The sequence below is a fragment of the Trachemys scripta genome, chromosome 24 (genome assembly GCF_013100865.1).
Source record: "Trachemys scripta elegans isolate TJP31775 chromosome 24, CAS_Tse_1.0, whole genome shotgun sequence".
In the NCBI taxonomy this organism is placed as follows: Eukaryota; Metazoa; Chordata; order Testudines; family Emydidae; genus Trachemys; species Trachemys scripta.
Window position 1 is genome coordinate 7,328,165 of NC_048321.1, and position 11,440 is coordinate 7,339,604.

General features: G+C 56.5%; 1 long non-coding RNA gene across 2 annotated transcripts; it reads right to left on the reverse strand.

Annotated features, from left to right (window-relative positions):
* Positions 1–1,691: 1,691 nt before the first annotated feature.
* On the reverse strand, positions 1,692–9,925 carry LOC117869475. Of its 2 annotated transcripts, none has more exons than XR_004643819.1 (3): positions 9,702–9,925; positions 9,397–9,546; positions 1,692–5,754 (listed from the first exon to the last, which is right to left on the reverse strand). It is a non-coding gene; the product is annotated as an uncharacterized LOC117869475 (long non-coding RNA). The 2 variants fall into 2 exon arrangements; XR_004643818.1 differs by having other exon boundaries at positions 1,692–6,152.
* Between the last annotated feature and the right edge of the window lie 1,515 nt (positions 9,926–11,440).

Consider the following 11,440-nt stretch of genomic DNA (forward strand, 5'->3'; position numbering starts at 1 on the left):
CCCATGTGTGCCTGGTGCTGGTGCCTGCCGTGTGATGTGTGTGGGCAAAACAGGATTTCTGGGTCCCTCACCGGGGGAGGCAAAGGGGATCACGATGCTAAGAAAATTGCCCTGTAGTTTTCAAATATAACGCTGGCAACCCTGGTGAGCGTCCCTCTCTAGTACTCGAAATCCCATTCACAGTCTAGCCCTTCGTCTCTTAGGCCCAGATCCTCGGAGGTATTTAGGGGCCCCGCCTGAGGAGCTGGCCTCAGTTTCCCCATCTGTACAATGGGAGTAATGGCACTGCCCTGCCTCCTTTAAATCCATTGAGGTCGATGAGGAGCTCAGCTACTCGGATGACAGGGGCCAGCTCAGGCCCAGATCTAAACAGACAGAGTGGGTCAGGGAGCAGCAGCACATTGGCGAGGGGGGGCTGCCCCAGTGCCGACTGGGACAGAGAGCGGCTGGCCAAGAATCCTTGCTGCAGAGCCAGCCAGACGTGGTGACAATTACGTCTGACAAATGCCACAGGGAGACGGTGCCCCCCTGGCCGCCCTCGCTCTCCCCGGCGCGACTGAGTCTTTTGCCAGGCGGGTCAATGGCTGCCCCGTGTTTACGGATTTGGCCGCCGCTGCTCTTGCTCTCCAGGGGCTGACGAAAGGGATCATGCCCAGGACCCGAATGAGCCCTGACAGGACTTCCAGCCCCAGAACCCAGTGAACGCAATGTGTTCCAGCAGGTTCCTAGCGCGGGCGTTCTCCTCCGCGCTTGGGGCTTTCTCCGGTCACAGCCTGGGAGGGTGTCCAAGACGCACGCCCAGGGGGCCAGATCCAAAACTGGTCGAATTCTTTCCGTTGACTTCAGCGGGCTTAGCTCAGGCCCCTGCCAGCAAGAGGGGAATGGGGTGGGAGGAGGGCAAATGCAGGGTGAATCTGGAAAGATTTCTTTGCGGGGAGCTCTGTGCAGGGACGCGGTAAAGGCCCCATTGCTCCAGCCGCTTACAACTAGACCAGACAGTACTTTGTAGGGAACAAGCTTGCACCGGGCAGGGTCTGACCTAGATGCAGTCGAGCAGGACCTGATTCCCAGGAACCCCTGGATCCTAACCAAATACTACAAATAAACGGTATGCACACATTTTATATATAGTGATACACAGAGAACCCAGGCGTCCTGACTCCCAGCCCTCCCTGATCTACCACCGGACGCTATCTGCTCTCAGAGCCAGGAATAGAACCCGGGAGTCTGGATTCCCACACCCACACCCACCCTTGCTCTAACCACCAGACTCCACTTCCTCTCAGTGCCAGGAATAGAACCCAGGAATCCTGATTCCCACGGGCCCTACCCCCTCCCCTTCCTCTAACCACCAGACTCCACTTCCTCTCAGCGACAGGACTAGAATCCAGGCACCTGATTCCCGTGCCACCCCCTTTCTCTAACCACCAGACAATGCTACCAGAGTTAATGGGGGGGGAACCTCATTTGGGGTCGAAAAGCCCTTCAGCCCTGGCACTACCGGGGTGCAGCTGGAGGCAGAATTGTTGTATTTCAGAGACGTGATCTGCAGCCTTTGCAAGGAAGGAAATCCAAACTCTCCGGCCCTGCAGCAAGTCCCCACAAGGCCCTGCAGCAAGTCCCCACACGGCCCTGCAGCAAGTCCCCACACGTTCAGGGCACTGCCTGAGACCAAAGAGGTCAATCTCCCAGCGGGGGGGAAAGAGGAGGCTGACCTCCCGTATCATACAGGCCACAGGGTCTTCCCCCAAATCGCTCCTGTTTGAATGTGCTTCGTCTTGCAGGTCCGGCAAAACATTTCATTTTGCTTTTGGCCTTTTAAACCTTTTTTAAAAATGTTTATTTAGATTTTTTAAAAAATCTCCATGGCTTTAGTTTCTAAGCAAAAAATCACAACTTTTTGTCCAGGCAATGGTGAAACTGGACGCTTTGACGTTATTGAAATGCTTCAGGGTTTTTCTTTATAAACTAAATTTGATTAAAACTGACACTCCTCCCCCCCCCCAATGTCTTGATTTTGATAAAAACGGCGGTTTTGGCTAAAAATAGGTTTCCAAGAAAAATTTCCCACCCCCTCTGCTGGAGGCATTTAGTCTGATCTTACCACTTCAACACCGTTATACCAATGCCAATTTGCTTAGTACAGGCAAGCCCTAGAGCAGCACCTGGGAGTCACCTCTGCTTTTAAAGGGATGCTTCCCAGGGAAAACTCTTGTACTAGAAAACATATCGTTACCTGAATAACTCATAAAACCTCAGCACAGGATCCAGGGCCACTCAGAATCATGCCCCTCGGGTCACATGTTATGGCACTGTGGTCGGTGTACAATGATCGTCATTCTTGTGACCTTTTTCTGAAAGCCCCAGCTCCCAGATTCCCGTGATTTTGGGAGAACATTGACTTCCCTTTAAAAAAGCAAAAGCAAATGTCTAAGTCCTTGTGGTTCTGGAAAAAAACTTTAAAATGTGAACCCTAAACCCGGAAAGGAAATAAGAGAGCCTAAAACGTGTATCTTTTTTTTTTTTAAAAAATCCCGTGATTTTAAGTCAGTCTTGTGATTTTGGGGGCCTGACTCCTGATTTTCAAAAGCTCAGGGCTGGCAGCATTGCACCAGTGCCACGAGAGTGCATTCAGTCTAGACAGGGTGTCCCCCCCACACACACACACTTGGCACCGCTGTCAATGACCGTCTCTTTGCAGGGCAGTGGAGAATGGTGTCCCTACAACATGGTTGGGTCTTTTTGCTCTTGTACACAATGACGATGATAATGTGAAGGAACCCCACGGCACGACAAGGGCCCTGTTTGCTGACTACCCGCAGTGTGCCGAGCCTAGCGCCGCATACACACTGCTGCTCTTCCGGGCGGCTGGCGCCTTTGGAGACATAAAACATGGTGAGTGCTGTCAAGGGGTCCACAAGCTATTTAAAGGGATACCACCCTCTTCCAGTGCACTGCAACCATCGGGCTGGCAGTATAAATAATCGCACGAGATGCAGGGCACTGGGAAACCAGGCCCCTTGTCTCTCTCTCTCTCTCCTCTTCTCACAGCATCAGTGCCACTTTCTTCTGCATCCCTCACTGCTGCTGGCACAAGCGCCTTCTCCTCTGCAACAGTTGCTGCCTGTCCGTGTCTTTCCCCAGCTCCAGCCTCTCTACATCTCTTTCCCAGCCCCATCTGTCACCCTCTCCCCCTGGCAGGGCCTTCTAATTTCTCCCATTTCTCCCTGGAACCGAGTGTTTTTTCACTCCCAGGAAGCATTTGGGATGGCGAATAAAGCCCTTGTGCCTGGGCTGTGCATGGGACCCCTCTCCCAAGCACTGTTTTAGAGAGGAGGGTAGACGGGAACTGTGGGGGGGGAGGCTAAGGGATGGTGAGTCTCTCGCACCAGTGGGTCCCCCCAGCCCCAGGTAATTGCACATCAAGTCAAAGCCGCTCATCGTCCAGCAAATTCCCTTGCCAAAAATAGAACAAAGCAATTAAAAGCATTTGAAAAAACTGGCTCAGGCTGCTCCCAGCCCCCGCTGGGAGTCAGGGTCTCCGAAGGTTCGCTCCCCTTCCGTCTGTGCTGCCCCCTCCCCCTGGTTCTTGGCTCCGGGCCTGCAGTCTGGGGTTCCCCTTGGCTGTCGGCTGTGCGAAGCAGAAGACACTTTGCTTGGCACTTCTGAGGTCCTTCCACATCCGGCAGGCAGCTGCTTCACCTGCTCAGAGCAGAGCCTCGGGCGTGAGCCCTCCACCCACCAGGGTGCGGCCGAGGACTAACAGGTGGGATACAGGCCAGTGGGATGGGGGGACTCAGTGCTGGGAGAGGTGCCCCTAGGCCAGGGACCCGACGACTCGGGGCGACTTTGCCTTGTGGCTCAGGGGTTGGGTCAGCGTCTGGCGTCCGTCTGGGCTCAGACTGCTGGAACCGTCTGGCAGCAGGAGGACGTGGTTGGCGCTCTGGGTTGTGCACAGGGGTGTGCATCCCCAGGGCTGCCACCGCCTTTGGGATGGTCCCGGCAGGAAAGCCAAGGGGAATTCTCTCCTGCTGGGGCCCTGTCTGCGCTCCACCGTGGATTTAACTGGCCTTTGACAGCCGCATACGTAGATCTAAAGGCAGCCTTTGATTCGTCCGAGAGAGCCGGCTGAGACAAATTCAAACTCTAGCTAATGACTCAGGACACGGGTGCGTTGGGGAACCCACATGCTAGATCCAGGGTGATGCAGGGATGTCCTGGCCGCAGCCTGGATCCGTTGTGCAGTGGACTGGCTCCTTGGACGTATCCCTGCAAATATTGAGAGAACCGTTGGTTTGACCTCTTTTACCAGCCTGGGTTATGCGACGGTGGCGTCCTCTTTGGTCAGGACGCAGGCGATCTCAAAGACGCAGCAGAGAGCTTCCAGCACGAGGCAGCTGCCTTGGGGCTAAAGGTTTCTGGGCGAAACCAAAACCCCAGCACGTTGGCACAAAAGGCGTGAGGCAGAGCTCGGTGCTTCCGGCGGCACCGCGGCAGCAGGGGACGTCCTCATCTATCCAGGCAGGAAACGGTCCTCCAAGGGGGCCGTCTGCCAGACATCCTAAGGGGAGTTGGTTTAGCGGCTCCGTGGGTCTGCAACCTGGACCCTTCTTCAGCAAGACATCAGGAGGTGACCACTGAGTACCAGACAGGTTGATGTTGTCAGGAATAGGGACGTACCATTAAGAACTGGCCTCAAGAGGACGGAACTCATCACTGGCCGCTGTTGGCCGGCTCTTTTGGGTCACGTTGCCCGCCTCGGCCGCAAAGAGCCCAGCACATGTCAGGCCAGACTTGAGGTCAGGAGGAGACGCTGCCTGGTCATGGACTGGCGGCGGGCCCCGCGGTCACCTGTGATTAACCCGGCTGCAGTAGTTTAGCAATAACCCGGTGGTGCTTTCAGACGCTTGGAATAAAGCCGGGCAGCGTGGTCGTGGTCCTGCGATGCTACAGAGCCTCGTGTCTAAGCATATTGTGGTGCCCTGGGCCAGAGCCCCTGGGGGAGGGCTGTTCCCACAGGGATTCCCCAGTTTCACAGAGCAATTTTAAGGACACAAAGGCTTAGGACACAAAGAAGGCGCCGCCACCCGTCCACCCTGGGCTGCTCTTGGCATGTCCTCTCTGTTGTTAAGAAGTCCCATAGGTTTTCCCTCGCTGAGGACTGTCCGAGCCCGTCCCCCCAGCTGGCCAATTGCACGGCTGTCATGGCAGCCGGTCCGGCTTCGTTCTTAACACCGGGCCCCGCTGTTGCCATCCAGGTATGAATCCAGCCCAGGTATGGGGTGAGTGTCTCCAGTTATCACCTGATAGCTGATGGGCAGTGGTTTGACCGGGCTCGGTCCCATGACTAGCCTCCACCAACTGGCAGGCTCAGCACAGTCCGGGTCATGCAGAGCAAACGTCCATGTCACCCAGCTCTGCTTGGGAGGTTTGCTGCAATCAGGTGTGACGGCAGGCACCCAAACCTGACTGCTGTTTGCGGGGGCGGGGATCCCTCCTTTAGCTGATGCGTTAGCAGGACCCTTTCTCAAATGTATTTGCTGCAGTCGACCTCGTTATTAATGAGGAGGATTTGCATTTAGAGCTGCCACCTGTCCAGGTTTTCCCAGCAGTGTCCCTTTTGCAAGGGAGCTGTCCCGGATGAAATGGGTGAGGTGTCCTGGTTTGTTGGTGCCTATTTGCATTAACGGTAGTGTGAACAGAGATCAGGACCCCATTGTGCCAGGACAATCTCCTCTTCGAAAGGCTTGCAATCTAAATAGACAAAGAATGGGAGGGGAAACTGAGGTACGCAGAAGGGAAGTGACTTGCTCAAGGGACGTGGCAGAGCCGGGAGTAGAACTGAAGGTGCCTGACTCCCAGCATGTTGTTCTAACCACTAGACAACTCTGCCTCTGTAGAGACTGTCCTGTTGCCCCCCAGTCATTGGGTCTGACGTGCAGCGAGAGGGTACCCCAGAGGTCGAGGGGACATGCGGAGAGGATGGAGGTAGGGTGCTTCTGATAAGACAGACACTAGCATCTCCACAGCGTATAAATAACGCTCCCTCAGCGAAGATGTGCGCACGGCGGGGCTAATATTAGCATTTTTCTGGCAGGGCTGGTTTCCTGCGCCCATCCAGAGGAAATAGAAAGCGAGTGAGTCACAGGGACCTGAGGAAAAAAAGGGGATTTTTTATTATTTGACGAAGTCTGAGCTTATCGCGCTTTGATCTGGGGCCAGAGAACGTAGGATAAAAAAGACAAGAGACTCTTCAAAGGGCAGCTGGATTATTCTACCCTGTTGGCCTCCCTGAGATCCCGAATGTGGTTCTCTCACCGAGGGGGGCGTTTCTCTAGGGAAGAGAAAACCCCAAGAGCGCAGCCGAGTCCCCCAGCCACTGCTTATCCTTGCGGTCCAGATCTGTTTTTAACTAATCTGCCGGCCTCCGGCATCTGTAATGCGCCAACCCCCACAGACCCCAGACCCCAGGGCGTAGTGCTCTAGGGATCCAGGGGCATGGGAGGTGGTCTCAGAGCATGTCCCTCCTGGGGCTTTTGCCGCCCGGGAGGCCCAGGCAGACGTTCCTTGGCAGCTAGCGAGTGAGGGGACTGACTGGCTCAGGAGACCAAGAGCAGGCCACTCGGTTTGAATCCAGCACCGCCGGCTATCAGCCGAGGCCAGGCTGTTCAGAAGTGACTCTGGGTGTCTCCGTATTGCGGGTCCCTACAGGGACCTGGCACTCGGACCCGCTCCACCCTTTCAAAACTCAGGCCCTTTTAAAGGGGTCTCAGGTGGGGTCACCGCCCCCCCCATCACTGATCCCCCCTTTTGACAAGCACCTGGGAGCCCAATCACGGGCCAGGACCCCAGTGTGCTAGGTGCTGTACATTTTATGGCTATTAGGTGTATTATGGTAGCACCTGGGAGCCACAATCACAGACCAGGACCCCAGTGTGCTAGGCGCTGTACATTTTTATGGCTATTAGGTGTATTATGGTAGCACCTGGGAGCCACAGTCCCAAGCCCCAGTGTGCTAGGCGCTGGACTCCTGAGGAGAGAGACCAAGGGCTGACTGATCGAGGCAACTGATCCCCCTCCCTCCCCCCACTGGGGCTTTTTAAAGAGGCCTCTGGGTTTCCCGCCTTTAAGGAAGCATCCCCGTTTCCTCCCCTCCCCCCCCCCAATCGAATAGTTGGGGTTAGCAGAGCAGGAGCCTGGCAGCCAACTCCGGTCATTGAATTAGTGGTGGGATTAGGGGTAGGCCACAAAGTAGCAGGGCGGCTGACCAACCTGCCCGCTGGCACTCGTGTGCCTTCGCCAGCGCTGCGGCCAGGCCCCGGGGGTTGTGCGTAATCAGCAGCACGTGGCGAAGGGCTTGGGATTGCTATGTGGAGTAAAACCCTCTCGCCACTGTGGTCTGGGCGTGCAGGGAGCCGGGGTTAGTTGCTGCCTACGGATTTTTTTTTTCTCTTTCTCTCTTTTGGCGTATTTACACCTGTGGTAAGCAGGTGGCTCAGAGGGGAGAAAAGGTGGAAACATCCCAGCTGTGGGAATTCTGTCTCTTGGGCTGATTAGATAGGAGCAGCATCCCAGCAGCCCTCAGAAATCATCGGGGCCCCGTGGGGCTGGGTGCTGCACGAACACAGTCCCTGCCTCTGTGGATTTGCAATCTAAAGAGACAAGGGAAACCAAGGCACAGAGCAGGGAAGGACTAGAACCAGTGGCAGCTTAACCACTGGGTTAATGGGGCCTGTGCCCAGGGGCCCCGGCCAATTGGGGGGCCCTGGAAAAACAGGAGCCCCAACCCACTCCGCCTGCCCGGCGCTCCTGCCGGGGAGCAGGGTCAGAGCGCTGGGTCGGCAGGGGAGGCACCTGACCCCGCTCCCTGGCAGGAGCGCCGGAGGAGGGGACAGAGGGGGACTGCAGGCAGAAGGGGTGGGGAGGGGCCCCCACTTGCTCTGGCCCACGACCCCACAAAACCGTAATCTTCCTCTGAACCCAGGTCTTTTGACTCCCAGGCTAGCACTCCACCCACTAGGCCATGGCGCAGCGGCGGGAGCCACCTTGATTTGCACCCAGCCTGGTTGGTCAGCTGGTCTCTTCTATCTCCAGCAGCTTCCTGACCCCTCATCCCCCGAGGGGGGTGATGCCGCTGAGGCACCGCGGGCGGCGCGGGCGGCGTCCGTGGGCGTGGGCGGCCTGTGTTTGTGCAGGGCTGGGAACAGTGCGCCCTTGTGTGCCGGCAGGGGCTGCCAGCTGCCCGAAGGGGCTCGGCCAAAGTACACAGCCCGTGGGCTGGGGCCGGCGTTGGAGGTACAGGCCTGTGGATGTAGGGCTGGGAGACTGGAGAGAAGCTTTGCGGTTCTCCTGCCCTCCCCTTCCACCCCGGCTCCCAGGCAGGCACCAGACTGTGTGCTGGGACCCCGGCCCATGTGCACTGCAAGTTCTCCCTGCGGTCCACCAGTTGAGGAGACAACCACCCCCCGCCCCTGAGCTAGCATGGGAATGTCTCATAGACTTTAAGGTCAGAAGGGACCATCATGATCATCTAGTCTGACTCCCTGCACATTGCAGGCCACAGACCCTCCCCACCCCCGTAACAGACCCCTGCCCTCCAGCTGAGTTACTGACGTCCTCAAATCGTGGCTTAAAGACTTCAAGTGACAGACAATCCCCTAGTTATTCTAGTTTAAACCCACAAGTGACCCGTGCCCCACGCTGCAGAGGAAGGCGAAAAACCCTCCAAGGTCTCTGCCAATCTGACCCCAGGGGAAATTCCTTCCTGACCCCACATCTGGCGATCAGTTAGCCCCTGAGCATGTGGGCAAGCCCCAGCGGCCAGACACCTGGGAACGAATTCTCTGTAGCCCTGCCCAGCTAGCGTCCCCTCTCCAGCTGTTGGAGATCGCTGCTTCTAGCAGTCGCAGATCGGCTACGTGCCATAAGCCATCTCCTCAGAACATCCCCTCCGTAATCACACCCCCGGCTCAGTGTGTCAGGAGCACCCTAGATCATCTTCAGGCCTCCAAATCCATTCAGCTGTTAAACAACCTTGTCAGGCAAGTTCATTTCAGGGGGGATTTGGAAACGTTTTGATTTCATTCCGTTTCCGAACTGGGGGAGGGAAATGGTCGAAATGGCCGAATTTCCCACGAAATGGGAAAGCCGGTTCCAGCCCAATGCTACGCTGCGTCGGCCAAACGTGGGGGGGCCTCTGACACGTGGGCTGGGCCTGGTCACACAGCCATGTGCCGAGGGCACATCGGCATCAGGCATGTCACTGCACTGCGTGAGGGCAGGCAGGGGGGCACCCAGGGCCTGATGTTAATCACTAATAATTGGGGCAGGTTTATGCCAGGAAGAGCCCCCAGGACTTTGCTGCAGGAGGCATTTTCCTGCCGCTGCTTTACTGACCTTCTGCTCACAAAGGCACCTCTGGCAAGTTGCAGCAAATCCAGTGAATTCCCTGCCCGGCCCCTTGACATTTCCACGGGAACGCAGATAGAGGGGAAGCCACGGCGGGACAGACTCGGCGTTGGCTTGTTTCCTCCTCTCACAGCTGCCCTGGTGGATTTTAAAATTCATCCCCTGAGACTGGGAGGAATGGGAACCCAGGAGTCCAGACTCCTCCTCCTCCCCGGCTCTAACCACTACACCCCACTCCCCCTCCCAGAGCTGTGACTAGAACCGAGTCCCGGGCCCCAGTCCCCTGCTCTAACCTGCTAGAAACTCGGCCTCTTAGAAACTGCTGACAGTTGCCCGGGGCCGGATTCAGCCTCAGCAGAGTGACGCTGGATTGGGGCCAGGCGTCACCAGCAGCGGGATCTGGTCTGCAGCCCGGGACGCGCTTGGGGACGTATGAGGCATCCCGGAGGCAGCAGTGAGGCCTGGATGATTCCCCCCTACCCCACTTCAGGGTTCTGCGTTCCAGGCCAAGCGGGTGGTGCTGATCTGGCACCCCCAGCACCAGACAACAGGGTCCCCTTATCGCGGGGAAACATCCTTCCCAGCAGCTGTCGCTGTATCGGCCCAAGGCCCAAATTAGCCCCCGGGAGATCGGAGCCCCTCGTTCCATCCGGCTCCTATCGGGCCTGGCGGCTTGTCCGCGTGATGTGATGTCTGAGGGCTCTGTCAGCGCCTGCAGGCTCTGGGCCTGATGTCCACCAGCTGCCTCTCCAGCTCGGGCATTGAGAGTTTGGGCACTCTCTGGCTGCAACACGACTGGAGGGAACGGCTCAGAAGGCTAAACGTCAGGTTTGAAATACACCAGGTCTGATTCTCAGTCACACGCTGGCCCCTCTAGGCCACTCCAGCCAGGCAAAGAGGCCAGAAAGTGTGGGGAACCAGCCCCCGAGAATCCCCCCCTCTGAACAGGGCCCCCCTTGGCTGGTGTGGAGCTGGCAAAAGGGCCCTCCGCCCAGCCCCTGGCATAGGAGGCAGACCGAGCGTGTGGCTGGAGTAGCACACACTGTGCTACGCATATTCTGTGCTCTCCAAGTCTTCATAGGGCGCAGCAGGGAGCAGAGGGTAAACTAGAGCAGCCCCAAGGCTCCCCCACACCTCCCCGTAGACATACGCTGCTGCTCGCCTTCCTAGGCACTGCAATTCATCGACAGGCCCTGCGACCGAGCTTGCCAGTGAGGGGACCAGTGTGAATCCATGGTAAGGGGGCGGTTTGAGCCGGGGACCCACCGGGAAAGGAGTTGAGACCTTCCAAACTCATGTCACACCAGGCCAACAAGAGCTAGAGAGGGCTCTGAGTCGGCTCCAAATCTCTGAGCACGGAGCCCTCTGGGGTTCGAGGTAGGCATCAAACTCCAGCTGGGATCTGCATCTGAAACCTACCCTTGGGGCCTGTTTCTCCAACAGACCAGAGGCAAACATCTTTGGGTCCTTCGAAACTGAGCCGTGGATGCAGAGGCTTTCCTCTAGCCGTTCTCAGGCAGCGTCCCTCAGTATCCACGGTAGTGCCGGTCTGAATGTTTTTCATGGAAAGTTCCCACCCCGCCTCCAGAAAAAGACAAGTTTCCTCCAAAACCTATTTTTTTGGCAGGGAAATGTCCATTCTAATTAAACATGTTGATTTCCTCTGCCCCCCCTCCAGGAAAGGAGGAAAGGAAAATTCTCACTTCATTTCATCTTTCCACTTTGTGGTTCCACTTGCGTCACAGCATCGACTTGCAAACGCCGGTTTTCGTTTGTGTTTGGAGTGAGAATGGCGCTTTGTTCCTCTTTTGTAAATGGACATTTTAAGTGGAGTCACACCGGGAAAGTTGCCCCAGTTCTCGGTGCGTCAATTCTCCCCTCTGTAAAAGGAGGGTCGTGCTACTGTAAACCACTTTGGGATCTGCGGAGAAGGAATACTAGATAAGAGCTAGAGAGCATGAGTAGTACAATAAGGTTTGGCAGCATTTGGTTTTTATTGTTTTATTATTTTCCGTGGATCATCTCAATGTTT